Source organism: Mesoplodon mirus, assembly GCF_964341445.2.
Source record: "Mesoplodon mirus genome assembly, chromosome: 3".
In the NCBI taxonomy this organism is placed as follows: domain Eukaryota; kingdom Metazoa; phylum Chordata; class Mammalia; order Artiodactyla; family Ziphiidae; genus Mesoplodon; species Mesoplodon mirus.
Window position 1 is genome coordinate 104,901,782 of NC_138978.1, and position 27,494 is coordinate 104,929,275.

General features: G+C 35.5%; 1 protein-coding gene across 3 annotated transcripts in view; it reads left to right on the forward strand.

The window, feature by feature from the left end:
* The window catches only part of RAP1A (RAP1A, member of RAS oncogene family), a 78,793-nt gene that overhangs the window by 9,086 nt on the left and 42,213 nt on the right, over positions 1-27,494 (forward strand). The window lies entirely within an intron of this gene.

A 27,494-nucleotide genomic window follows, 5' to 3' on the forward strand; every position in this document is an offset into this window, starting at 1 on the left:
ATGCAAAGGGGCCTTGAGCAGTGGCAGCTGGAAGGGAGTGGTAGACATTCTTTGTGGTAGGAATGGCATGAGCCAAGATAGAAAGTTCAGGACAAGTTGGAGGACAGGAGATTGATTTGACTGAAGCCTAGGCTTGTATAATTATAAAATAATGGCAATAAGGGCATAGAGATTGATTGGGACTAGACTTTGGAAGTCATTGAATGCTAGGTTGAGAAGTATAGGCTTTATGTGGGAGTACAAGAAGTTTTGATATGAGGAAAATGATCCGGTCAGAGCATTCATCTTTTGGAAGATGAATCTAGCTACAGAGTACAGAATGAATTGAGGAAGAAAGAGACTGAAGACAGGAAGACTGGTTTAAACACATAGGTAAGGCAAGATCTGAGGGTTTAACGGAAAACAAGAGGGAAGGTTTTGGGGGGAGTTGCTAGGAGTCACTGTTGTGAAGATCTCTGGATCTTCAAGTATACCCAGTTTGGAGATGAAGTTCAAAAGAAAGAGTCTGAGTCTATTGAATAGGTTACATGGAATTAGGTAACCTCTGAGAGAAGATAAGACTCAGTGTGTACACTTTGGTTGTTGCTACCTTTTTTAAAAAAATTGAAGGGTAAAATATTCCTGTTTTTCATCAATAAAAATCGTATGTTTATGCTATTTCTTTGAGAAAGTATAGTCTCCTGTAGAAATTTACTTATCTAACATTTTGAGTTCTTAGCTAACAGGCAATCTCACTTTTAGACATTGTAATTCTGAAAGTATTAATCTTAAAATACTTCACTGTAAGGTGAAATTCTTCTCTGTGTGGTTTTTCCAACTTTTGTGAATGCAACTGGACTTTAGAAACATCAGTTTTGTGAGCAGAAGTGATGAAAAGTGAAGTATAGACTTCTTGTTAAGTAGCTTAGAATGTTGAAGGCAGTGAAATATGGAGCAATAAAAAATAGGAAACTGAGGATGTGCTCTTTAGAAAAAATATCACTTTCAGTACTTCTCTCTTAATTTCTTAAGTAAAAAAAAAATTAGTTAGCAAATGCCATTCTTAGTCATTCTGGTACCTGGTTGTAGCTCTACACTAATTGTACTTTCCACTTGGCTGAATAATATGTAAGCAAGTTAGCCTAAAGATTTATATTAATATTTCTTTTTGACTGATAAGTAAACTTACATGAGCTGTGGATTATCTGCTTGCTGTCTTCCTTTTATGTTACCAGTTGAAAAAAGAAGCAACCCCCAATTTTTAAAAAGTAAATACAGCTTTGTGATATGTTCAAGGTGTTTGCATTTTTTAAACCATAGAGTTTTATACCTTTCTTAATGTTCCTTTTAGTTTTCAAATATTTTCTAAACTCAGAAATAAAGTCTTTATTATTTTTTTTATTCACATCTCTCCCCTTTAAGAGTATCCTTGAAAATATTTTTAAATTAATAAGCAAATGTAGCACATAGTATTGAGGATTGTATATGTGTTATTTTTTTACAAACACCGTTTTTTTTAGTGTGAAACTGCAAAAGCCCAGATCTGGTCAACTGAGTGTTATTTCATTTACTAGAGACCTCAGATATTCAAAACAGGGATTTAATGTCTCAAACTATGAGATTCCAGTTGAGTCCATTTGAATTGATTTGAAGATATTCCTGTTTATCAGCAGAAGTCAGAACTACAATTCATTCCCTAGGACTGAGCACTCTTACCCTTCCCTCCTTCTCTCCAAGCATAGCTGAGAACAGAATCTTCCCCGATTTGGGTCATGCTGGCACTGTCACTGTGATGTCAGATATAGCCTTCCCGGTCTGTACTTCTTACATTCTTCGAAGCCTACTTGCTTCTTGGCAGGAAAAATAAGTTATTAGATTGAGTGGCTAGCAGTTCATGGTATACTATTATAAGAAAATTCACAATTTTAAATGTCAGTTAGACCTCAATAAAGCTAAAATTAAAAAAAGAAAATTTATTCAATTTTTACATGAGGTGACATACGAGGTATGTGAAACATGAGTAGACTTTCATATTTTTCTCTCCCAAAAGATTGAAATAAAAGAAAATAAAGCCCACTGGTTGAATAGATTATTGTATACATTTTTCTTACTCTTTTTTCCTTGAAAGAACATTTTTTCTTACTCCTTTTGAATAAGCAATTTTGAATGCTAAATGTAAGTTCTTGACTAAGAAATCAGAGTCCTTCCCCAAAATAATCTTAAGCAGTTTGGCTAGTTAGCCAACAAATATTTATTGAGTGATTATTGGGTACCTGGTGCTATTTTAGGAACTGAAGATAGGGCAGTGAATAGACTGCTCTCTGGAGTTCTTTATACCTGTGGGGTTTGGTGATTGTGGAGAGAAACAGTAAACAAACAAATAAGGGAACAGATAATTTCAGAGGTCACAAATGCTATGAAGAAGCTGTAACAGGAAGAAATGATAGTGATGGAAGGGTTTAGAATGAGTGTTGAGGAAAAATTCCCTGATGATATTTAATCTGACACCTGAATGATAAAAAGCCAGACATGTGACGATCTGCAAGAAGAGTGAACTAGACAAGAGGGCCAGTTGGTGCAACAGCCCTAAAGTGGGAAGCAGCTAGTCATGATTGAGAAGACCGTTGTGGTAAGCTGAGGGGAGACTGGTAGATGAAGTTGGCAAGGGACAGATCACAGAAGTCTATGGTGAAGGGTTTGGATTTTGTTCTTATAAATACAAAGGGAAGACGCAGGATATCACTACCTACCTTTATGGATAAATATGTGTAACTTTTGAATTTGAAGATGGTGTTACTAATGATACTGGCTTAAAACAAATCTGTAGGGTAACCAATAGTTTTTCCAGACATAGAAAATCACTAATTTATGGTACATAAATTATGTTTTTCCAGGAGTCGGCAGAAACAGGAGTGAATTCTTTTTAGTATTGCAAAGAGCCTAATGAAAATTGTGTGTTTGCTTTCAGTAGATTTATACAGGTGAAATATTATGTATATTTGCTTTGACCAATAATTATATTGACTCAGATCTTTGAGGCTAATTACCACATTATCATTATCATACATTGTGATGATTTGCAGGCTGTTAATGAAATAAAACATTGTGCTTACACCTCAGAAACCCAGCACTGAGTTTCATTAGTTTTTATGTCTGACAGTTTGAGAGTTCTAATTAGCCATTATAACTGATTAATAAAACATGAGTGCATTTGATAGACAAAAGTCTTTAAAGACATGGAATCTGTGGAGAATAAAGGATTTTTCATAGTTAGGTTGAGAACCACAGATAAATGTCCCAATCTCTAGAGGGACTTATAGGGAAAAGGGAACTAGTATTTTTTGGGGGGAAGGTAAAACCCTTATATCACATTTCATCTGCACAGCAAATCTGTGAAATAGGTGTAGTTCATTTTTTGCAGATGATGAAACCCAAGGTAATTATATAATTTATGAAAATTCACAAACTTTTTAAAGTCTTTATTTTAAAATTTATTTTTGGCTGTGCTGGGTTTTCGTTGCTGTGCATGGGCTTTCTCTAGTTGCGGCGAGCGGGAGCTACTCTTCGTTGCGGTGCGCAGGCTTCTCATTGCGGTGGCTTTTCTTGTTGTGGAGCACGGGCTCTAGGTGCGCGGGCTTCAGTAGTTGCAACACGCAGGCTCAGTAGTAGTGGCACGCAGGCCCTAGAGTGCACCGGCTTCAGTAATTGTGGCGCGTGGTTTCAGTAGTTGTGGCGCACGGGCTTAGTTGCTCTGCGGCGTGTGGGATCTTCCAGACGAGGGCTTGAACCCGTGTCCCCCACGTTGGCAGACGGATTCTTAACCACTGCGCCACCAGGGAAGTCCATAGACTCTTAATTGTAGAGGTTAATGCTGACTGCAGACATTTAGAGGAAAGGACTACTGCAGTACAAAGCACAAAATAAATGATCAGTTAATATTTGTGTTTTGCTTGCATGCAAACACGAATGAATGAATGAATGAATGAATGAATGAATGAATGAATTAGTAGGTGAATGACAGAAGACTGCCTCTATCCCTCTAATCTTTTCTTCAGTGCAGCACACCCTTTTTCTTCTATTAGATGAGTCTCAGAAACTCTTCAGAAATAATTGACTTCACCTATCTTTTTTCTCTGCAAAATTCCTCCCCCCATGTAGCTTAAATTACTTAAAATAAATCACACAGTAAAAATTCTAAGGAGGGAAATAAAGACCAGAAACTCAGAAAGTACAGTTTTCACTAAGATTTTAACTACCTGAGTAGTCCCTAATGTTTTCAGCTTTAAAAGAAATCTGCTTTAGACCCTTGCATTCACATTCAAGATATCATCTTCTTTTGGTTCTGCTTCTATCTCTTAAATTGTTTATAATTGTTTAAAAATTTACTGTAGTTTTTTGAAGTGAGGTGGCGGAACAACAGTAATCAAAATATTTATGCAGCCAACGTTAATTGTCCACGTAATCTCTAATTGTTTCAGTGTGGGGGGGTGTTTATTTCTGTCTTCTATTAGTACACCATAGTGTGTGATTTATTGTTCAGAAATATGAACTGATAATTCCGGGGCATTTAATGGTTAGTAGGTTAAAAACATACATAATGGGGATTTTTTTCCCTCAACTAATGTTAATACTCAGGCAGAATAGCAGCATGAGATCTCTCTAAACTTCATATTTATAAAGTTTCTAATCCTTCAAATGAATTAATATCTTTTTTTAATATAAATTTATTTTTTTTATTGGCTGAGTTGGGTCTTCGTTGCTGCATGCGGGCTTTCTCTAGTTGAGGCGAGCGGGGGCTACTCTTCATTGCAGTGTGCAGGCTTCTCATTGCAGTGGCTTCTCTTGTTGCGGAGCACGGGCTCTAGGCACGCGGGCTTCAGTAGTTGTGGCACGAGGGCTTCAGTAGTTGTGGCTCACAGGCTCTAGAGCGCAGGCTCAGTAGTTGTGGCACACGGGCTTAGTTGCTCCATGGCATGTGGGATCTTCCTGGACCAGGGCTCGAACCCGTGTTCCCTGCATTGGCAGGTGGATTCTTAACCACTGCACCACCAGGGAAGGCCCCAAATGAATTAATATCTTAATAAGTTAAGTTTAGAGTACTTTTAAATGAATACTTAATAGGAATGGATACCTAAGAGATGAAAATAGATGCAGATAATCGAGAGATTGAAAGAAACTATTTTAGTGGAAGGTTGCGAAAGGGAAGGGATTATATAATACAAGATTTACCATGAGGAAATGGATGACACATGGAAGTTGCTATGCTAGACTGTGAAAAGAAATTTATCTTCACCAAAAGAGAAATGAAATTGATGAAATGAGGGCTAAAAGGAGATAAATTAACATTGAAGGGTAGAAAGAACACTTTAGGTTAGATATGGTGGCCTACAGGGACCTTCTGACAGGATATGATGAATCTCATCATTTGTGGCAGTATCGCTACTTCATGAAGGATGAGATCTGTCTTGTTGATTTGTGTTCGAAGTACAATAAACCTAGACAGAATGAAGAGTGTTGTTTTTGTGAAGAAGGAACATATTTTTTAATTTGTCTCTAGTTGTCTGAGACTAAGGTTATAATATGACGGGTCTATAAAAGATAACTTTAGGTGATATTTGGTTCTTGGTATCCTCAAAGTGCTTTTTTTGGGGGGGGTTTGGGGCTAGATTTCTGTATGACAGCTTTCAACTGCTCAACTGTTGTATGCTGCTGCTGTTTATTCTAATCATATAGTCAGTTTAGTAATGATGTACATAACTCCCTGGCGTGAGATTTTCATGCTTCAGAAAATTGTTTTGCATATTAAAGTACAAGTATCAATTTGCCCTGTTGATGTGTATATCTAAAAGTTGATGTGACACTTTTATAAATTTAATTATTTAAGAATATTAGATTAATTTAAGAAAAACCATGGGCAGGTCAGTTGGAAGGTGAATCTTATGTCTTCAGACCCACCTTTATTTGTTTAGATCTTCAGATATTAGGTTATTCTGATGTTGTGTCTTTTACATCCAGATGATAAGTCTGGAACTTAAAAAAAAGTTCCTGTGGGGGGCCTCCCTGGTGGCGCAGTGGTTGAGAGTCCGCCTGCCGATGCAGGGGATACGGGTTCGTGCCCCGGTCTGGGAGGATCCCATATGCCGCGGAGCGGCTGGGCCCGTGAGCCATGGCCGCTGGGCCTGCGCGTCCAGAGCCTGTGCTCCGCAACGGGGGAGGCCACAACAGTGAGAGGCCCGCATACCGCAAAAAAAAAAAAAAAAAAAAAAAAAGTTCCTGTGCCTTTTGAATATTGAGTTTCACACTTGGGACAAACTCCAATGTAAGACATTCTTTTGAATTTTAAATAAATGTTTGGTAACTTCTCACTAGTAGTCAAATGTCATAATTTTTACTTTACAATATGACAGCATTATAACTCAAGTACAGTTGAAACTATGGGTCGGAGGGTTTTAGGTGATGTAGTCATGCTCTTATTTCCATTATGCTTTAGACTTGTGCTACTGTCATCAATAGAACAAGCTTGAGGTTGTGTCCCCACTCAGTGCCATCTGCTTGTGTGTGTATGTAAGCAGTAGGCCTTAACACTGGATATAAAGAATCATTGCTTTGTGGTGTTCCACACTGGCTCTGCTTAGGTTCAACTGTACTGGGTTGAGCTTGTGTCTATAGTGAATTGTCACATTTTTGATCTTTTGCAGCTATCACATTTCCATAACCATGTATTTAATGTCTCCTGTGTGTTGATGTGCTGAAGATGGACATGTGAAGTTTTTTAGTAGTACAAAGAGAATGCCTATTTAATCAGTAAAATTTTTCAATGATTTTTTTTTAAAGCATTCAAATACTTGCAAAAGAGAGATGGCTCTATATGAAGGACCAACCATCCTCTCTCCACCTTGTGGTTAGTTTCACAGTATAAGAAACTATTTTTTTTAGTTCTATAAGCCAAACTGTTTTGTAGAAAATCAATCATGTAATTGCTTTTGTCTGCACCATTTAAAGAAATGCTCTATTGTTAAGAGAGAAAAAGGTGATTAACAGTGTTTATATAGTATGATTTCAATTCTTAATTTTTACAAGTTTCTATTCATATGTAGAATATAGGCAAAAAGGAAACATCAGTAGGATCAAAGTTGTTATCGTGAAGTTGGGATTACAGGTGATTTTTATTTTCCTTTTTAAATTTAAACTTTTTTCTGAATTTTATACACTGTTCATATATATATTTTATAATTAGAAAATGAAGGTTCTAAGATGAGTTCATTATAGAATATGAAATTAAATTTATAAAGCTTTTAAAGATGAAGATTCTTTGGGGATAAAATGAGTTAAAGGCCTTACAGATGAATTAAACAAATGCATTCCTGAGATGGAATTATATATAATGATAAAATCTGTACTTTAGAACAAAAACAAGCAAAATTAAGTTAGTTTTCTTGGTGTAGCAAGTGAGAGAAATGGGAAAAGTGTACTATTGATATGATGACTTGGAAAACTTTTGATTCTTCTAACTCAGGTTTGCCTCAGTTACATTCATTTGTATACTGTTTTATAGATAATTGTTTAATTACACGATATAAATGTATTTATATAAATGATATGCCACATCTCACATTGAATATTTGGTTATTTGATACTGTATTTGTGGTCAGCAGGCAAAACACTATGAAAGTTTGTATATAGTATCTATGAGCTGTTACTTCACCTCTTTATTTCCCAGTTGTTTTCATCTGTAAAATGGAAAAAGACATGTTTGAAGATTGAATAAGTATGCCTGGCGTACAAAAAGCACTTAAATATCATTGCTGCCGTTATTATTACTACCACCAAAAGTTGGCATCGATGTCTATAAGAAATTGGAGAAGATCACTAGGGACTGAAGCAACGTCTTAATCCTTTGTATCCATTTTGACTAACCCAGTGTATTCTCTTTTAGTTAAGTGGGACTACTACCTGTACACTTAGGTAGATTCATTATTTATGTACACAGTAAATCTTGGCATTTGCGGTTTAACGTTTTAAACCCAGAGTCTTTAACATGGGGGGTTTGTAATTTGGGGTAGGCAGAATTTTGAATCTTGGCATATTTCAAGGCTGACATGCTAAACACATTTATTACCTAGCGAATTGAATGTAGCTGACAGCATCCCAGTTATTATTACCAAAAGTGACTTTTGTTCCCTACTGGTTTAAGATTCATCCTGGGATTAAAAACTTGTGTTTCTTTGTGAATGATGCCCTGAGAAGGCCAGTAGTTAATACTGGATTTTGCAGATTTAACTGAAGTGAGTTTATTTTAGTGGCAAAATTTATGAATTTTGCTTATTTCTTTTATGTTCTTCACAGTGCCTTGTACCCAGTAGAGATAATGGATAATAGGGTGTGTTTGATAGTTTGTGAAGAAATTTGAATCTCCAGGTTCCTTAAAGGAAAGGGAGGAGGTTAGCAGGAATTCCTAGATTTACGGGCTTTTAGGTTATTTTTATTTTTATCACTTAACTACATAATTTAAAAAATTTCTTAGACCAGATTAAAATATATATCTGTCTGGATTTCATATCTCCATGGAGTGGTATGATGATATAAGTGTGCCTCATTTAATAAAAGCTACTAGTCCCATCCGTAGATATGTTGATTTTATTATATCTGCAGCAGGGAGAAGGCATCTGTAGTTAACTCTGCCAGTGGATCCCAGGTAATTCCGATGCAGTACTTTTTCAATTTCTTACTCTATATGTTTTCATTTTAGTATTATTATTTTTTTTAAATCTGTATTGTATTTTTAAAGCCTTAGGACTATATGAATAAACTTTATATTTAATAATGAAAATTAATTTTATGTCTTAACTTTAAGTAGTTCAATGTGCATATATTACTTATTCAGACCTAAGTAATACCAAGTTCATTGTAGAAAAAATTAAGAGTACCAATGAGGCAGTGTTTCTCAGCCTTTTTATCATTATCACTTGCTCCCCCCACTCCAGTCTTTATATATATATTTTTCTAATCGTCCCCCTAATGAAATTTTAATACCACAGGTATTATACTGTATATTTGTTTATTTATTGTACATTAATTGTGCTTTGTACACTTAAAGAGTTAAGATTTTTTTACCCCCTTAGGAGCAATATTGCCCCTGTTGAGAATGAATACAATAAGCTAAAAGAAAAATCACTCTTAGCTTTACCTCCCAGTCTGTTAACATTTTGGTATACTTCTTGCCTAGTGGTTTTCAATGCATATCTATTTTCCTTCAGAAAATGAGATCGGATGCGTAATAGTTCATGCTCCCTTTAAAAAACATATTGTGAATTTTTTGTGAAAATGATATATTTTAATATTATATGTAATGGATAAATAATATCAATAGGTGTATTCTGTTATGTGAATTTGCAATCATTTTTAAAAATTATTCCCTATAGTTATCAAAGTTTTTTTTTTTTTTTTGGTTGCGCTGAGTCTTAGTTGTGACAGGTGGGCTCCTTACTTAAGGCTAGAGGGCTCCTTAGTTGTGGCATGTGGGCTCCTTAGTTGTGGCATGTGGGATCTAGTTCCCTGACCAGGGATCGAACCTGGGCCCCCTGCATCTGGAGCGCAGTCTTAACCACTGTGCCACCAGGGAAGTCCCTCAATTTTTTATTATAAAAGCTCTGCTATGAATATCATTGTAGTTGAATTTTTCCAGGCATTCTAAATTATTTCCTTAGGATGAATTCCAAGAATCAGAATTATTTTATTCTGTATATCTTAATATTTTTGATATGTATAACTTATCGAAAGTCTCTTTCCCCAAGGACAACCACTATTAATGTGAATATTTGTCCAGCTTTTTCCTGTGTATATTCTAACATAAGTAGTTTTATAAACCTGTATCTATCTTTTTTTTTTTAATTTATTTTATTTTTTAAAATTTATTTATTTTTGGCTGCACCACACCACGTTCGGGATCCTAGTTCCCCCACCAGGGATTGAACCTGCGCCCCGTGCATTGGAAGCACAGAGTTCCAACCACTAGACCACCAGGGAAGTCCCTATCTATCTTTTAAAAAAGAATAATAGAATGAACTTTAACTATGGCAAATTGCTTTTTTGCCCAAGGCATTTTGTTCGTCTTTTCATATCACTATATGTAATTTATCCCATTTCTTTTTAGCAGTGTTCTACTGAACTGATGTACATTTATCCATTCTTTTATTGGAGGGCCTTTTGTTTCCTGGGTTTTTTTTGTTTTTGGCATACATCTTTGTTTGCTTGTGTTCTTCTGTATCATAAATTCCCATTTATGGTGGAATTGCCGGGTTATTTAAGAATTAGAATTGCATTATATGCTTGAGTCTCTTTTTAGGCTTTCACTTCTTTTTCATTCCTTTACATGCCTACTCTGATGTTGGTACTAGATTTTCATTACTGTACTTTATAGTGTTGTACCTTTATATCTGGAAATATAAAAAGTTCTGTTAAGTAGGCAGATGTGCTTTTGTATATTTTTCAGATTACAAGTTACAGTTTAAGTTTGGCTAGGTTTTGTTTCTTTGTTTTTTAAAACACGAGTATTGATATATGTATTTAAACTAGATTAGAATAATACAAATTTTTGAGGATTGACATTTTTAGGGTTGAGAACTTTTAGTGCCTGGCAGTAATTCAGAACTCTAAAAGTACCTCTAAGTTGCAAAGTAGACAAACAAAGTTGTTGGGCTGTGAGTTCTATGGAAATACTTGGAACCACAACATTTCTGTCCAGTGTGCCTTTTAATCTTTGGTTTTTTGATTGAAGTATCTTGGATATATACTCTCTCTGCTATCTAACTTTTATTCCTTTTAAAAGGAGATATATTCTCTCTCTCTTTGTACATCTTTGGTAATGTACTTATTTTAGATATCTCATAATATGCTGTTTCTGCTTGTTTTTACAGAGTTCCTTTATATTATTGTCTTCATACATTTTTCTGAGGTTTAGAGTTCATAAAGTTCAAAATATATGAGAATAGATCTATTAAACGTTGCAGAAGAATTATGCTTTGGTTTTCTTTTTTTTAAATAAATTTATTTTATTTATTTATTTTTGGCTGCGTTGGGTCTTTGTTGCTGCGCGCGGACTTTCTTCAGTTGCGGCAAGTGGGGGCTACTCTTCCTCGCGGCGCATGGGCTTCTCATTGCGGTGGCTTCTCTTGTTGCGGAGCATGGGCTCTAGGCATGCAGGCTTCCGTAGTTGTGGCACGCGGGCTCAGTAGTTGTGGCGCACGGGCTTATTTGCTCCGCGGCATGTGAGATCTTTCCGGACCAGGGCTTGAACCTGTGTCCGCTGCATTGGCAGGCAGATTCTTAACCACTGCGCCACCAGGGAAGCCCCTATGCTTTGGTTTTCAAAGTAGAAGTGTTTTTAGGCTTTTTTTTTTAAGGCACTAATTGTTTTCTGAGACAGTTTCTCCTTTAAATTTAAATTTAACTGCTCACACCATTACTAAAATCTTTAAATGTTGATTCTGACCCTACTTACTATGATTCTATCTATGACCTAACTTTTTTCTTAAGACACACTTTTGTTTTTTAATTTTATTTATGTATTTATTTATTTGTTTTGGCTGTACCGCATGGCTTGTGAGATCTTAATTCCTGGACCAGGGATTGAACCCGTGCCCTTGGCAGTGAAAGCATGGAGTCTAACCACTGGTTCGCCAGGGAACTCCCTAAGACACACTTTTGAGTGAGACTTTCAAATGCTCTTAGTGTTCTGGAAGACTTAGTTTACCTTTGTAATGAAAAATCTCTTCTGAGAGTACTATGTTCACCCAGTTTAAAAACTAATCATAGTAAATAGAATAAATGATATTCAGTACCTAGGCAATTAGGACAGGACTGTTATTCTAAGAGTAGTCTCTCTTGGAGTTGAGTTATTACCACAGCTAGCTTAGGCTCATTACAGAGGCTCACATTGCTTTGGGTCATGGTTCTTCATCTAGCCAAGTGAAAAACCAACCATTTTCCCTTGTGGTATGGTCTTTCTTGCGAGTTATGTTTAAAAAATTGACATCTCAAATGTGATTTTTGTCTCTTGAGGCTTACCCTTTAACCAGGTTTGAGATTTTATTTTTTGGTGTAAACTTTAACTTAAACACTTTGTTAATGTACACGAAGCTGAATCTTTTACTCAGACTCACAGTAGCAAGCAAATGACAAGCCATGCTTGAGCATTAACTCACTATGACTTTAGATGTTTGGCCGAGCCTGTGTGATTGCTTGGATACTGTCTTAACCACCCCCATTGCCTACTTTCTTTTCTGAAGCCTGAAGCCATATTAAAAACTTCAGATTCATTTAAATGAATTGTCCATATAAGGAGGATATTTGATTTTAGCTAAACATAATGTGAGATCATTATAAATGATTATAAAAATTAGAATGTATAATAGACATTTGTGTTTGTAAAACTTTGAAATATTTCCATTTTATTTTTTATTATTTAAAATATTCCCCCTCATGTTTAAGTATTTTAATAGATTAGTACCAGTAAAACTTCAGTTAGTAATAGTCATCTGGTGGAAAAGATTCTTTAATAGATTTGTTAGAATATACATCTCTGCTGCACATAAAGGTTGGGGAGATTTTATGTCTTGTGCTCTGACAGAAAGTAAACTGCTTTCTAGGAAGGTATCAAGTAATTTTTACTAGCTCTTTACGTAATTATTTTGCTATTCAAAGTATAATTAAAGTAATCCTTGAACATCCTTTTAGCCATACTGTTTTTAAAAGATTAATTATTTTTAATTAAACAAGTAATACATTATAAAAAGAAATACATGTGACAAAAATACAGATTGAGTAAAAAATACAGATAAGGCAAAAATACTAGTTATCAGTTCGCTATGTATCTTACGGAAATTTCTTGTGTAAACATATATACATGTATATGTAAAAATATTTAGTTTTGTTCTTATACCTGCTTTTTTTTTTTAAGTTTTTAGATGTAGAGTTGAGACATGAAGACTAGAAATGCACTTTACTAGCATGCTATGGTACTAAATGAAAATTCCATTCTTGGAAGATAAGTTTGTCAAGTTTCCTCATCTCTACCTTTGCCCCTCCTCTCACCTGTATTCTTTTCTTTTGATCACCACTCTCCTTGAAAGGAGAGAAATATACTGTGGTAGGTCTCAACCCAGGATTGGCTGTATATTAGAATTAACTGAGGAGTTTTAAGAAATATCCACATCACAGCTCCACCATCCAGATTCTTATTTAATTGATCATGATGAGGCAAGACATGTGGAAGGAGAACTTTATCTTGGCCTTCATAGAGAAGCTTGCCTGAGCTTCTGAGTTCAAGTACGGTTTGGGGGAGGCACTGATTGAATCCAGTGGGGCATCTTCCTGAGTTTTCTGTCTTCAAGCAGAAAGATAGGCATAGGTCTTTGTCATCCCTCAAGTTCTCTGAGGAATACACTGCCACAAACTTCTTCATTTATTCCATTGTTGGTTCATCTACAAAGGTGGTAAAACTTTAAAGAAAACCAGCATCATTAATGCTGTGCAGATTAGATATACAAGAAGATGAGTGATAAAGCAGTATGATGTTGTGGTTAACCACACAGATGCTAGGGGCAAACAGCCGAGGCAAACAACCTGGATTGTAATCCTGGTTCTGTAATTTATGTCTGTTGCGCTTGGGCAGGTTTGTTTTAGCCTCTGTGCCTCATCTATAAAATCAAGATAATGGTCTCCACCTCATAAGAATGTTGTAAGGATTAAAAATATTAATATATGTAAAGTGCTCCAAACAGTGTTTTGTACATACATGGTGAGGATTCAAAGAATAATAGCTACAATTAATAATTCATTCCTTTTCTTGTATCCTCCTTTCTAACATTTCCTCCCTTTTGTTACCCATTCCTCCTGAAGATAGGTTAATGCTCTTCTTTGATAAACTAGATTGGGTTCAGCAAACTTTTTTCTAAAGAGACAGATGATAAATATTTTAGGTTTTTAGGGTCATGTTGTCTGTGTTGCAATATTCAGTTCTACTGTTGTAGGGCAAAAGCAGCCATAGACTATATGTAAACAGATGTGCATGGCTGTGTCCACTTTATTTATGAACACTGAAATTTGAATTTCATATAACTTTCACATATCACAAAGTACTGTTTTTCTTTTGATTAAAAAAAATTATTTAAGAATGTGAAAACCATTCTTAGTTTATAGGCCACACAAAAACAGGCAGTGGACTGGATTTGGCCTGTGGGTCATAGTTTACTGATCCCTGAACTAGAGTAAAGGAACTTGAACATTCTGACAGCTGTTTTAGACACCCTTTCTTTCTTAAGGATGCCATCATTCTTTAATTTCCCTGTACTTTGGAGGAATCTAGAAAATTAGTTTTATTGCCAATAGGTTTAGAATTTAAAAATTCTACTCACAGCTTTGATCTTAAACTATTAGCACATGTGTCAAACAGTGAAATCTTTGTGGACTCTCTTGCTCAAACAGTGACATATATAACTGTACTGGGCTTTCTTTGGTTGCAAGCAACAGAAACAGACTTTGTCTTTTTCTCAGCACCAGTATACAGCAGATGTTTGTATTAGTCAGGGTTCTCCAGAGAAACAGACCAGTAGGATTACAACGTGTGAGTGGGCACACACGCATTATACATATACACATATACATTTTGTGTGTGTGTGTAAAAATAAAGAAGTTTATTTCAAGGAATTGGCTTCTATGGTTGTGGGGGCTGGCAAGTCCAAATCTATAGGGCAGACCAGCTGGAAGCTTTGGCAGAAATTCTCACAACGGAATTTCTTCTTTAGTGAAACCTCATTTTGCCCTTACGGGCTTTTAGTTGGTTAAAGGAGGCCTCCTCACATTATTAGTAATCTCCTTTACTTGATGTTAACAACAGTTACATAATACCTTCACAGCAGCACCTAGATTAGTGTTTGTTTGAATAACTGGCTACTATAGCCTAACCAGGTTGACAGATCACATAGTTCAATAAATATTTTTCCAATAAAAGGATGAACAAATGGCTGAAATGATTAATTTAAGCAGAAAAAAAGATATTTATATGATGGATATTGAATAACAGAATTTACATAAGAAAAAAGTATGCAGGCCTCAGGAAACCCCAGGAAGAGCCAGGACAGTTTGCAGGGGTCAGGGCCTAGGTAGCAGCAATGAACAGTGTCTTCAGTAGTGTACCACAGTCAGAATGAATCAGCCCTAACCATTTTCCATCTTCACATCATTCTGCTCAAGATTCAGCATCATAAGAAATTCAGTCTAATTGGCATCCCTCGACATCCCTTGGTGCGATATCTCCCTTGCCTAGTGGTGGGTGGAACACTTTGATTGACGTTCCCACCAAAACTGCTGTGCGGGAAGCAGGTTATTTCCCCACAGAGTGTCAGGATAACCAAAAAGAGGAGGAAGGGATACTAGACATGCAAAAATAACCTTAAATGTGAGGAGGGACAACTTTATCCACTGAGTGGGACTTGAGGGGAAAAGATGATAGTGACCGGACTTGGTAAGTTTATCAGTGAGGGGAGGGAATGAGAGAGGAAGTAGAGCAGAGATTGGTAAAAGGATTGATATGCGGTACTGAGGGCCCAGGTGAGATTTCACGTCAGAAATTTGTAGTAGTGACATCACTTATATAATGGTATTTTCTCCAGCAATGAAGAGAGATTTTAAGATTCATTCATGGTTGATGTTACCGGCTGATTTGGGGGGAAAAGAGGAATACATGGCACAGAGGGTGCTGGGCAAAGAATAACTCAGACAAAAATGGTGATGATGATAAAGAGCAAAGACTTCTAGAGTCCTTACTCTGTGCTAGGCACAGTTATAAGTTTGCTTTAAAGATACTAACTCATTTACTCAGAATAACCCTGTGAAGTAGGCACTGTTTTCCCCGTGATGAAACTGAGGCACAGAGAGGTTAAGACATTGCCTGATACGACAGTGCAAGTGTCAGAGCTGGAGTTCAAACCCAGGAACTTAGGTTCAAAGTCTGTGCTTAGCTGCTGTTAAGTTACACTGATGATCACTGTTGGAGTCCAGGTTTAGGAGGGAAGGAAAGATGATAGTCTGTGAGATGAAGAAGGGATCACAGTGTCAGAAGTTTCAGTGAAGTGGAAAAAATGCTGTGGGGGTTTCCTCAAAACACACATACACACACACACGCGCACATGCACAAACATGCATACGCACACACACGTATGATTATACCAGGCCAGGTATTGAAAAAAGAATATTTATTTAGACAGTTACCAATAATTCTTAATGATGAGTAGCTTTTTTCATGAGTCATATTTGGACTGCACAATAGTTTTTGCTCCATTTTTGTGTGCTAATAGTAAGATATTCTTGTAAAAGTCAGACTCTGTTTCCTTTTTGTATGCTCCACCACCTAGTTTTGACAGAACCCTAGTAAATGACCAGATTTTTTCTACTCTTTCCCTTTCCTCTCATAACATTAACTTGGCAGACTTTTTCATGTTTGTCTGTTTGTATCCACTAGTATACTTCTGCCTACGGGGAGCTCTGCCAGTTAGAGCTAGAGATGTTTTTTTCTGATTTGGAAAGACAGCATGTGTCTCTCTGTCTTTTTTTTTTTTTTTTTTTCAGTACACGGGCCTCTCACTGTTGTGGCCTCTCCGTTGCGGAGCACAGGCTCCGGATGCGCAGGCTTAGCGGCCATGGCTCACGGGCCCAGCCGCTCCGCGGCGTGTGGCATCTTCCCAGACCAGGGCACAAACCCGCGTCCCCTGCATCGGCAGGTGGACTCGCAACCACTGTGCCACCAGGGAAGCCCGTCTCTCTGTCTTTTAAGTTCTCCATGATATTTCCTTTTCTTTTCGTTCCTTTTTTTTTTTTTTAACTTGGTGCCCAATTTGTAAATAAATTTCAGCAAATCTAGACTTAAGGAATTAAAAAATGAATGCATCCCTTAGAGTGGAGCATCTTCTCAACACAGAACCAGTTTGCTTTTTTGAAAAGTGTTTGGCTTTTTCCAACAGTTTTTATTACCTACAGACTATATAATTGATAAGTTAATCAAACCAACACTTTGAGAAATGGGATTATAGTATTTTTTTCTTGTTAAATTTGGGTAACTGGCTTTATCTTCCTTTATCTTTCATTGTCTCATTTTTAGTAGATAAACATAATAGGTATTTGTGGCATTAGGGACCATTGTAGTATTGTTTTTTTCTGTATCAGTCTAGATAGTGAGGTAAGTTTGAGGTTTGCTCTGCTTGGTGTGCCTTACAGATTGATTCAGGCTAATATTTCAATTATTTGCTTCCAGCCAGTGAAAGGCATTGTTAGAAACAGGGCTCTAGATCTAAGATTGTAACTTCTAGAAAATTTAATTATAGATATTTAATTGTAGTGTCTCCCTTTGAACCCTGCCCCTCAAGGCTTTAGTAATACTTAAGGTGTCTCCGTATTCAGGTAGTTTTTGATTTGACTGTAAATACTTTCTCCTAGATAACAAGCTTAGTCCAGAGATACGCCTCAAAGTTAGCCCTTTATATGCTTGTAGAGAGAATTTTAATACTTATTTCTTATTGATTGATATCTTTTAACTAATATGAAGTTATTTAAATTGTTTTTTTATTATACTATAACAACAAAAGATTGTAGTAATTCATTTTTGAAGACCCTTGAGAATCATATGAGTCCAAAAGTATTAGAATCAAACACAGTGTTAGGAGTTGGCGATTTCGTCGTTTATTTGTATGTAGCATTTTTCAAATTTCACAACTTGTATATGTTCTGACACTTTCATACATGACAAAGGATTAAGATAGGTCTAGATACTGAGAAGTTTCTCCTTATCAATGTGAATGTGTACGGATGTAGTAGATAACATTATTAGTCTTTTAGTCTGTACTGTATTGAGAATTCTATTGATCAGTGAAAATTGCTGGTATACTAGGTGTCTAGAACTAATTCTACATAGAAATTGCTGTATAATCATATATTTTCAGATATATATAGCAAAATCACTGTTCAGCTGTGATATAATTTCTCTTATGGTATTTTGTGTGTGTGGTTGCTTAGAAATTTTATCATATATAATGGGAATATTTCTTTTTTTTGACAATTTAAAGATTGTTCCCATACCCCTACATTTTGTTTTTGTAATTTTAGTTATTTTATTAAATGTTATTTCTTTGGCAACTCTTTTAATATCCTTAAATATTTCCATGTTTGTGACCCTTCATCATTGCCCTTCAACATACGGATGTCAGGTGCAAGATTTGGGGTTTTTTTTCCCCCCATACTATGTTCTTTAGATAAAATAAAAATAAAATTCATTCAGATATGACTTTAAAAAAATTGATCAGAATTAATAACTTAAAAAAATTTTGATCAGAATTGCATTTTCAAGGAGACTCTTATAATATATTGGTTTCTGCAAACATGCAGCCTCATTGTGTACCAGACCTTACATTGATGTACATAGAAGTAAAAATGAGCTTAGGGAAAGTGGAGGTAAAGTTAGTCCGTTATGCTGATGGAAAGTGGGTGGACCTGGGTTACAAATATTTCCTGGTGATCATTTCTGCCAACAGAATTTCAAATATTTAATGTACTCCTCTGTAGCAAGTAATCTAGCACATTTTCAACCACAGCGACTACAGATTTAAAGTCATTGGAATGGGCTTTCTTAAAAGAATTCAGCCATTGTGAGGGAAAAAAACCTACTGAAACCAGGCTTAATTTTGAACTTAAAAAAATTAGAAGCCAATGTTAGAATGAGTATGTGTAGGATATGTTATCCCACCCCTTCACCCATCACCTTATTTTGTTATGCGGTCTTTCGGTCATTAACTACTTTTTATCAATTTTGAGTACTTGGATATGGAAAGAAAATGAGTTCAAGCACACATTTGGAAGTTTTGCCTTTTTCTTGGATTTCGTTTTTGGTTTGCTTTTGCTATAGAAAATGAAGTCTGTTAAACACAGTTTATCTTACTTTAGGTTAAGAATGTGGGCGCTAGAGTCAGGTTGTCTGAATTCTAATCCCTGCTATGCAGATTACTGTGAGCTTTGGTAAAATATTTTTCTTAGTCTCACTTTCTTTAGCTATAATATGAATAATAATAGTAGCCCTACTTTATGGTCATAAAAATCAAATGGTATGGTCTGTATAAAGTACTTAGCATGGAATATTATATATTATCATTGCTTTATTATTCCTTCTTTTCTGCTGATCAAAACTTTACTGCTGATTCTGGCTTCATCTTTGAGGTTACTGTTTGGTTCCCATTGAATTTTTAGCAGGGCAGCTTGGTATTTAAAGGAATATTTAGTACATTATTCCTTTTAGCCAGAATAAACTAAAGATGCAAAAGAATGAATGTTGTCTTAGATTCCTAAGACCTGGGGAACTGGTCTGAATGCTTTTACGCACTTGGTTAACCTTTGTGCCGCTCAGAATGTAAGACCAGTTTGTGCTGATTTCCATTCTTTTAGAAAGACTTAAAAAAAAGAATCACCATAGTATTCATTGATGTCATTTGGACCGTTAGGAAAAGTACTTGTTATACCTCTAAAGACCCAGAGAACTCTTGTTTATACTTATTTTAGTAGTGAAAACTTGGTTTTGGCTTAGAATTCTTCTAACAATATATGAGTCATATTATTTGTAGGGTGCTTTTTATAAAATTTTATAAACTTTGTCTCATTTGATCGTCACAATTCTGTGGAAAAGGTAGGACAGATGGAATCACTCCTACTTTTAAAGATGAGAAATCTGGACTTGGAAGAAGTTCAGTGACTTCCAGAGATAAATAGCTAGTTGTCTGCTCTCTGATACATTAGTTTTCATTCTGTGTCCGAGAGTTTCTATGTAGAATCAATTCCTTCTTTGAGATCAACCTATAATTTCCAGAATGTAAAACTCAAATTGTTGAAATTACCGGATTTTCACATTTGCCAGAAGTATATACCTTTTGTTTTGGTTTGGTTTGTTTGCTCGTTTGTTTTTTGGCCAGTAATCAAGTTAGAGGAACAGATACCAAGTTCTGCCATAGTATATTAGTATAATTTTAATGTTATTTGTAGCTTTAGGATTTAGAGGTAGTTGAGTCAGAAGTATGCCCTTAAAATACATTTGGTGGTAGAAAGTTAATTGCCTCTAAATATAATTTTGATTCAAAGGGCATTTATAAAATATTTTTTTCTCTGATTCTTAGGATATTCGTAGTCAAGCTGCCCAATTTCAAAAGAAAAATTATGTTTTACTTTTAGTACTCATTTTAAAAACAAGCATGTTTATTTATATTGTGTAAATACCTATGGGAAGATATATATGTATTTTTTAATTGGGGACATTCTTTGTGCAAGACGTTCAGTTCAAGTATTTTTAAAACCTCTGCTTTTGTATTTATGGGCTTTGTGCATATTACTGTGAAGGAATATAAAATAGTCCTTACCTTGCTTTCAACGAAGTTGACATTGATAGGGAAGACCAGGCTAATTATGAAACAATCTGAGTAGAGGTTGCCAAACTATAGTCTGAGGCCCATTTTTGTTTGGCCCTCAAGCTAAGAATGGCTTTTGCTTTTGTTGTTTAAAAAACAAACAAATACCAGAGGAGAATATGTAACGTAGACCATCTCTGGCCCTCAAAGCATAAAACATTACTGTCTGGCCCTTTACAGAAAAAGCTTGGTGACAATGAATTAGAGGAATATGTCACATAAAATAAAATACAACCAGAGACATTAGGGGATGCAAATCAAAACCACAGTGAGATACCATTTCACACCCACTAGGATAGCTGTAATCAAAAAACGGGCGATAGCAACTGTTGACAAGGATGTGGTGAGAATGTAAAATGGTACAGCCACTGTAGAAAACAGTTTGGCAGTTCCTCAGTAAGTTAAACATAGAGTTACCATATGACCCAAGCAATTCCCTTCGAGGTATACACCCAGGAGAATTGTAAACAGGTTCACAATTAAAACTTGTGCGGTATGTTCATAACATTATTGGTCATAATAGCCAAAAGGTGAAAACAACTCAAATATCCATTGAATGGATAAACAAAATGTGGTATAGCCATATAGTGTAATATTCAGCCTTAAAAAGAAATGGAGTACTGGTACATGCTACAACATGGATGAACCTTGAAAAACATTATAAGTGAAAGAAGCCAGACACAAAAGGTCACATATTCTGTTACTTCATTTATAGATATAACTAGAATAGTCAAATCCATAGAGACAGAAAGTAGATTAGTGGTTGCCCAAAGGCTAGGGGGAGGGAGAAATGGGAAAGTGACTGCTAATGGATATGGGGGTTTCTTTTTAGAGTGGTAAAAATGTTCTGGAATTAGATAGTGGTGATTGTTGTACAACCTTGTGAATGTAATTTAAACCACTGAATTATATACTTTAAAATGGTAAATTTTATGGTATGTGAATTATATCTCAACAAAAGAAAATGTAACCAGAGACTAAGTAGTTTTTATAAAAGAAGTAATAAGAGGTCAGGTAAAGAAGGCTACAGGCATGAGTTAATGGATATAACTTTGAAGTTGGAGCTTGAAATGCACCCTGAAGGGCTTGGAGGATTTGGATAGAAAAAGAGGAAGTGGGTATGGCATAACACCGTAAGGGGTATAAACAAAGGTATTTGTGTTACACAGAAGAGGAAGAAGTGGCTAGACTAAGAGGGAAAAAGACAAACTGAGTCTCTTGTTTTCATGGGGCTTCTAAACGTGCATATTTAATTGATATGGGATCATGCTTTGTGCTGTCATTTTCATGGAATAAATTGTATATTCTTCTAGCCTGAGACAGACTTTTTTTTTCCAGCCAGAAAGCAAGAGCCTAAGGGCTGTCTCCATGGTACTTTTAACAGGTTACTATAAGGATTTTAGTTCCCAGTATATGTGTTGAAGAATTTGCCATCATCTTTTTTGTTTTGTTTTATTAAGTCATACAAAGTATCTATCTGATTTTTTTGTTGATATTCAGAACAAAAATCTTTGATGATACTGTTCCTTATGCTTGCCACTTTACACTATAAAATTCATTCATGTGTATTGCCTCATTTAATCCTCTCACCACACCTATGAGATAAATGGTATCATTCCCATTTTAAAGATGAAAGAGGCCATATAATAGAGTGATTAGGAGCCAGGATGGAGGCACTAGAGTCAGAAAGCCTAGATTCAAATCCTGGTTCTGCCATTTACTAATTGTGTTTGAATTTTGATGAGTTATTTAACCTCTCTAGGTTATATGTTTTCTCTTGTGTAAAGTGGTAATTATAATATCATAGAGTTGTATTTAAATAAGTGACAAAAGTAAAATTCCTGGAGTCATGCTTGGCACATAGTAAGCCCTCAAAACTACTGTTATTTATAGATCATGAGAGTTGAATGAGGTTAAGAAGTCCAAAGTCTTCTAGCTGATAAGTAAGTGGTAGAGCCAGCACCTAATTACAGGTGTTCTAAATTCAAGTACCATTTTTCTAGTTGCTTTTACCAGATTTTATTATATACTTACTTATGTATTGCTCATACATTTATAAACCTTCATTTAAATGGAGACTAGATAATAAACCAGATATTAATAGCACAAGAAACTTTCTAAGCTCCTTACAACAGAACTTTAATTCCTAAACCCAGTCTTTTGCTTCAATCCGCTGATAGCCACTCCTTAGTAGTTATAAACCAAATTATGAAAGGGGAAAATGACAAAGGAAAATACAGATTTAACATAATTAACAAATTAACTTGAATATGATAAAATAAACAATTAAAAGTAAATAACACCTGCAGGGAAAACTTGCAGTAATCAAAAAGGGTGACTGTCCTTAATTAATAAACATACTAGACTGATAGATAGGAAAAATAACTTTTTTCAAAACAAATGAGAAAAGAATAGGCAGTTCGCAAAAGAAAAAAGATGTGACTGATAAGTATTTGGAAAACAGTTTAACCTCATCAGTTAATCAAAGAAATTTAAACTAAAGCAGGGTAATACACCTTTGATAATATGATTAACAAAATAAGAACATTTAAATTGTAATAAGCAAATTTAAGTTGAAACTCTGTTATTGGGGATGTGGTAAAATGGGACCCACATATTCTTTTTTTGACCACGTGGGATCTTAGTTCCCTGACCAGGGATTGAACCCATCCATACCCCCTGCAGTAGAAGCTCAGAGTCCTAATCACTGGACCACCAGGGAATTCCCGAGACCCACATATTCTTGATATGGGAATGTAAATTGATAAAACTATTCATCTCCATGAAGAACCTTCAAAAAGTTCCTAACCTTAAATCTAGTAATGATCCATCTGAAAATGTAACCCAAAGAAAAAATAATAATTCTGGATAAAAATGTATGCATAGATTCATTGCAGGGTTATCTATTATAACAGAATGTTTGGACACATCCAACAAAAAGATAGTTAAATTATTGTACACTTACTGCAATATTATTTGATAAAGAGTTTTATTAAAAATTTCAATGACCTTGGAAAAAGATGATGAGATAACGTGTGTTTGGGAGGTGGAGGGAAGAAGGATTCAAAATTGAAGCCCTGTACCCTCTAGTGTCAAGCAGTAAACCTAGTCTTGAGAATTGTTCATTGTGGACAAAGATTTACTAAGTAGCTCTTGAATGTTTGGTGTACTGAACTTCTACCTACTGTGGAAATAGTATAAACAGAACCCCTTTTGAACCCAAATCCTCTTTCCCTTGTCTTAGTGACCACCCCATTTTTCTATTCTTTAAGTAAACTCCTCCTTTTAGAAAAAATCGTCTAATGCTATTTCCAGTTTGTCATCTCTCAGTCTTTCTTGAACCCGGTCAGTCTTTTGGACCTAGGTTATTCCACTGAAGTGAGTTCATCAAGTCTCCAGTGACCTCCAGTGGCCAGTTCTCAGTCTTCATCTTACTTGACTTGTCAGCAGCATTAACAGTTGATCACTTCCTTTTCTTTGAAATGTCTTCTTCTCTTTGTTCCAAGAAACCACATATTTGGTTTTACCCTTACCTTACTGGCTGCTGCGTCTGGTCTTCCTTTGCTGGCACCTCTACCTATGATTTACTTTAAGTTAGTATGGTTGAATTGCATTATTTTTAAAATTGTGATAAAATACACATAACATAAAATTTACCATTGTAACCATTTTTAAGTGTACAGTTTAGTGGCATTAAGTACATTTTACATTTTTGTGAAACTGTTAACACCATCCATCTCCAGAATTTTTTTTCATCTTCCCAAACTGAAACTCCATACCTGTTAAACACTAACTCCCAATCTCCCCGCCCCTGGCAACCACCATTCTACTTTCTGTCTATGAATTTAATTATTAACTACTGTAGGTACTTCATGAATGTGGAATCATACAGTATTTGTCCTTTTGTGAGTGGCTTATTTCACTTATTATGTCCTCGAAGTTGATGCTTGTTGTAGCAGGTATCACAATTTCCATTTAAAGCTGAATAATATTCCATTGTATGTACATACTACACTTTGTTTATCCATTCATCTGTTGATGGACACTTGGGTTGCTTCCACTTTTGGCCTGTTGTGAATAATGCTGCTGTGAACATGGGTGTACTACAAATATGTGGTTGAATCCCTGCTTTCAGCTCTCTTGGGTATATACCCAGAAGTGGAATTGCTAGATTATATGGTAATCGTATTTTTAATTTTTTTGAGGAATTGCCATCGTTTTTCCACATTCCCACCAGCAGTGCACAAAGGTTCTAATTTTTCCACATCCTCACCAACACTTGTTATTTTCTGGTTTCTAAATTTGTTTTGTTTTCTTTTCTTTTGTTAATAGCCATCCTAATGGATGTAAAGTGGTATTTCGTTGTGGTTTTGATTTACATTTCCCTAATGATTAGTGATGTCGAGTATCTTTTCATGTGCTTATTGGCCATTCGTGTATCTTCTTTGGAGAAGTGTCTATTCAAGTCCTTTGCTCATTTTGTTTGGGTTTTTTTTTGTTGTCCTTGAGGTTTAGCAGTTCTTTATTCTGAATATTAACCCCTTATCAGATATATGATTTACAAATATTTTCTCCCATTCCATCTGTTGCCATTTTATACCATTGGCTGTGTCCTTTGATGCACAGAAGTTTTAAATTTTGATGTAGTCCAGTTCATCTGTTTTTGCTTTTGTTGCCTGTACTTTTTATGTAATATCCAAGAAATCATTGCCAAATCCAATGTCATGAAACTTTTCCCTATATTTTCTTCTAAGAGTTCTATGGTTTTGCTCTTATGTTTATATCTTTGATCTATTTTGAATTAATTTTTGTATATAGCGTAAGGTCAGGGTCCAACTTAATTCTTTTGCATGTGAATATCCAGTTTTCCCAATACCATATGTTGAAAAGACTGCCCTTTCCTCATTGAATGGTATTAATACCCTTGCCAGAAATCATTTTACCATTTATGAAAAGGTTTATTTCTGGGCTCTTATTCTACAGATTTTCATATGGTGTGTTTATTTTCATTCTGTTGAAAATACTAATTTCCCTTTTGATTTTTTTCCTTGAATCAAGGATTATTTAGATGTATATTATTATAGTTTCCAGATACTTCGGGATTTTCTTGATGTCTTTCTATTACTGATTCCAGTGTGATCAGAAAACATATTTGTATGATTTAAATTTCTTTAAATTTACTGAGACTTATTTATAGTCCAGATTATGATCTTTTTAAATGTTCCATATGCCCTTAAAAATAATATATATTTTGTTGTTATTCATGAAGTATTGTAAAAGTATCAGTTAGATCCAATTGATTGGTGGTATTGTTCAGCTATGTCCTTTCTGATTTTCTGCCTGCTGTATCTATCAATTACTGATAAAGGGGTGCTGGAGTCTCTGGGTATAATGGTAGATTCATCAGTTTTTCCTTGTTGTTCATCTGTTTTCTTGTTGTTCTAGAGCCGGGCTCTAGAGCGCAGGCTCAGTAATTGTGGTGCATGGGCTTAGTTGCTCTGCGGCATGTGGGATCTTCCCGGACCAGGGATCGAACCCGTGTCCCCTGCATTGGCAGGCGGATTCTTAACCACTGCGCCACCAGGGAAGTCCCCAAAGTGCATTTCTTGATCCACTCTGACAGTCTCTTTCTTTTAATTGGTGTATTTAGAGTTGATTTTTGACTAGCGGTTTTTAATGTAGTTGGATTAATAGCTCCCATAGGTGTTACTGTTTTCTGTTCATTGCCCTTGTTTCCTTTTTGTCTTCTACTCTTTTTCTGCTACCTTCTGATTTTAACTGAGCATTTTATGTGATTTCATTTTTTCTTTTCTCTTACCATATCAATTAGACTTTTTTTTTTTAGTGGTTGCACTTGAATTTGAAATATACATTTACCACTAATCCAAGCCCAGTGTCGTATAGAACTATATCACTTCACAGATAATACAGGTACTTTATAACAGTTTCCAATTCCTAAAATCCTTTATAATGTGCTGTCATTCATTTTACGTATCCATAAACTATAATCATCTAATACATTATTGCTATTATTTAAAATTGTTGTCTGTTAGATCAATTAAGAATAAGAAAAGTAAAAGATTTTATTTTACCTTCATATGTTCATATTTAGGTCCAAGTTTCTGGCTTAAATCATTTCCCTTCTTTTAAAGAACTTCTTTTAATATTTCTTGCAGAGCAGATCTATGGCAACAAATTCCACTGAATTTTTGTTTGAGAAAGTCTGTATTTCTCTGTTATTTGAAGGCTAACTTTGCTGGATTTGCAGAATTGTCACTTGATGGGGTCTTTTCTTTCAACAGTTAAATATTTCACTTCATTCTCTTATTTTTGTGTAATTTCTGAAGAGAAGTCTCAGGTAATTCTCATTCTTGCTCCTCTAGAAGTTGGGTGGTTTTTACCCCCTCCAGCTTCTTTCAATATTTGTCTTTGATTTTCTGCAGTTTGAATATATTCCTGGGTGTAGATTTTTTGGTATTTATCCTGCTCAGTGTTCTCTGTTTGGCGTCTGTCTTCTGTTTATTATTTAGTAGCCTTTTTTCTCCCAACTCTTCACTCCTTTTGGCCCTATCTTTAAATATATCTGGAAGATAACTAATTCTTACCACTTCCACTGCTACTGCTTTGGTCCATATTGCCATCTTTTGGGTTTCATTTGCCTTCAAATAGTTCTCCCTGCCTCTGCCCTTGACCTCCTCCTTCCTTTCACCACACAACAGCTAGAGAGATCTGTCTAAAAGTTCAGTGGGAACTTGTCATCCTTTGATCAGAACCGTCCAATGAGTTCCCATCTCATACCAAGTAAAAGCCAAAGTCCTTACTATGACTTAAAAGCCATCTTTAAGCTGTCTGTTTCATCACTTACCTTACCTCCTACTAATCATCTCATTACTTCCCTCCAATTAGGGTGCCATCCTTTCTCTTTATAGAAGTCACCAGACATCTCAAGGCTTTTCGATTTCCTTTAGAAAAGGAAAGTCTGCATGACTCTGTTCTCTTACTTACCATTGCCTTTAGGTC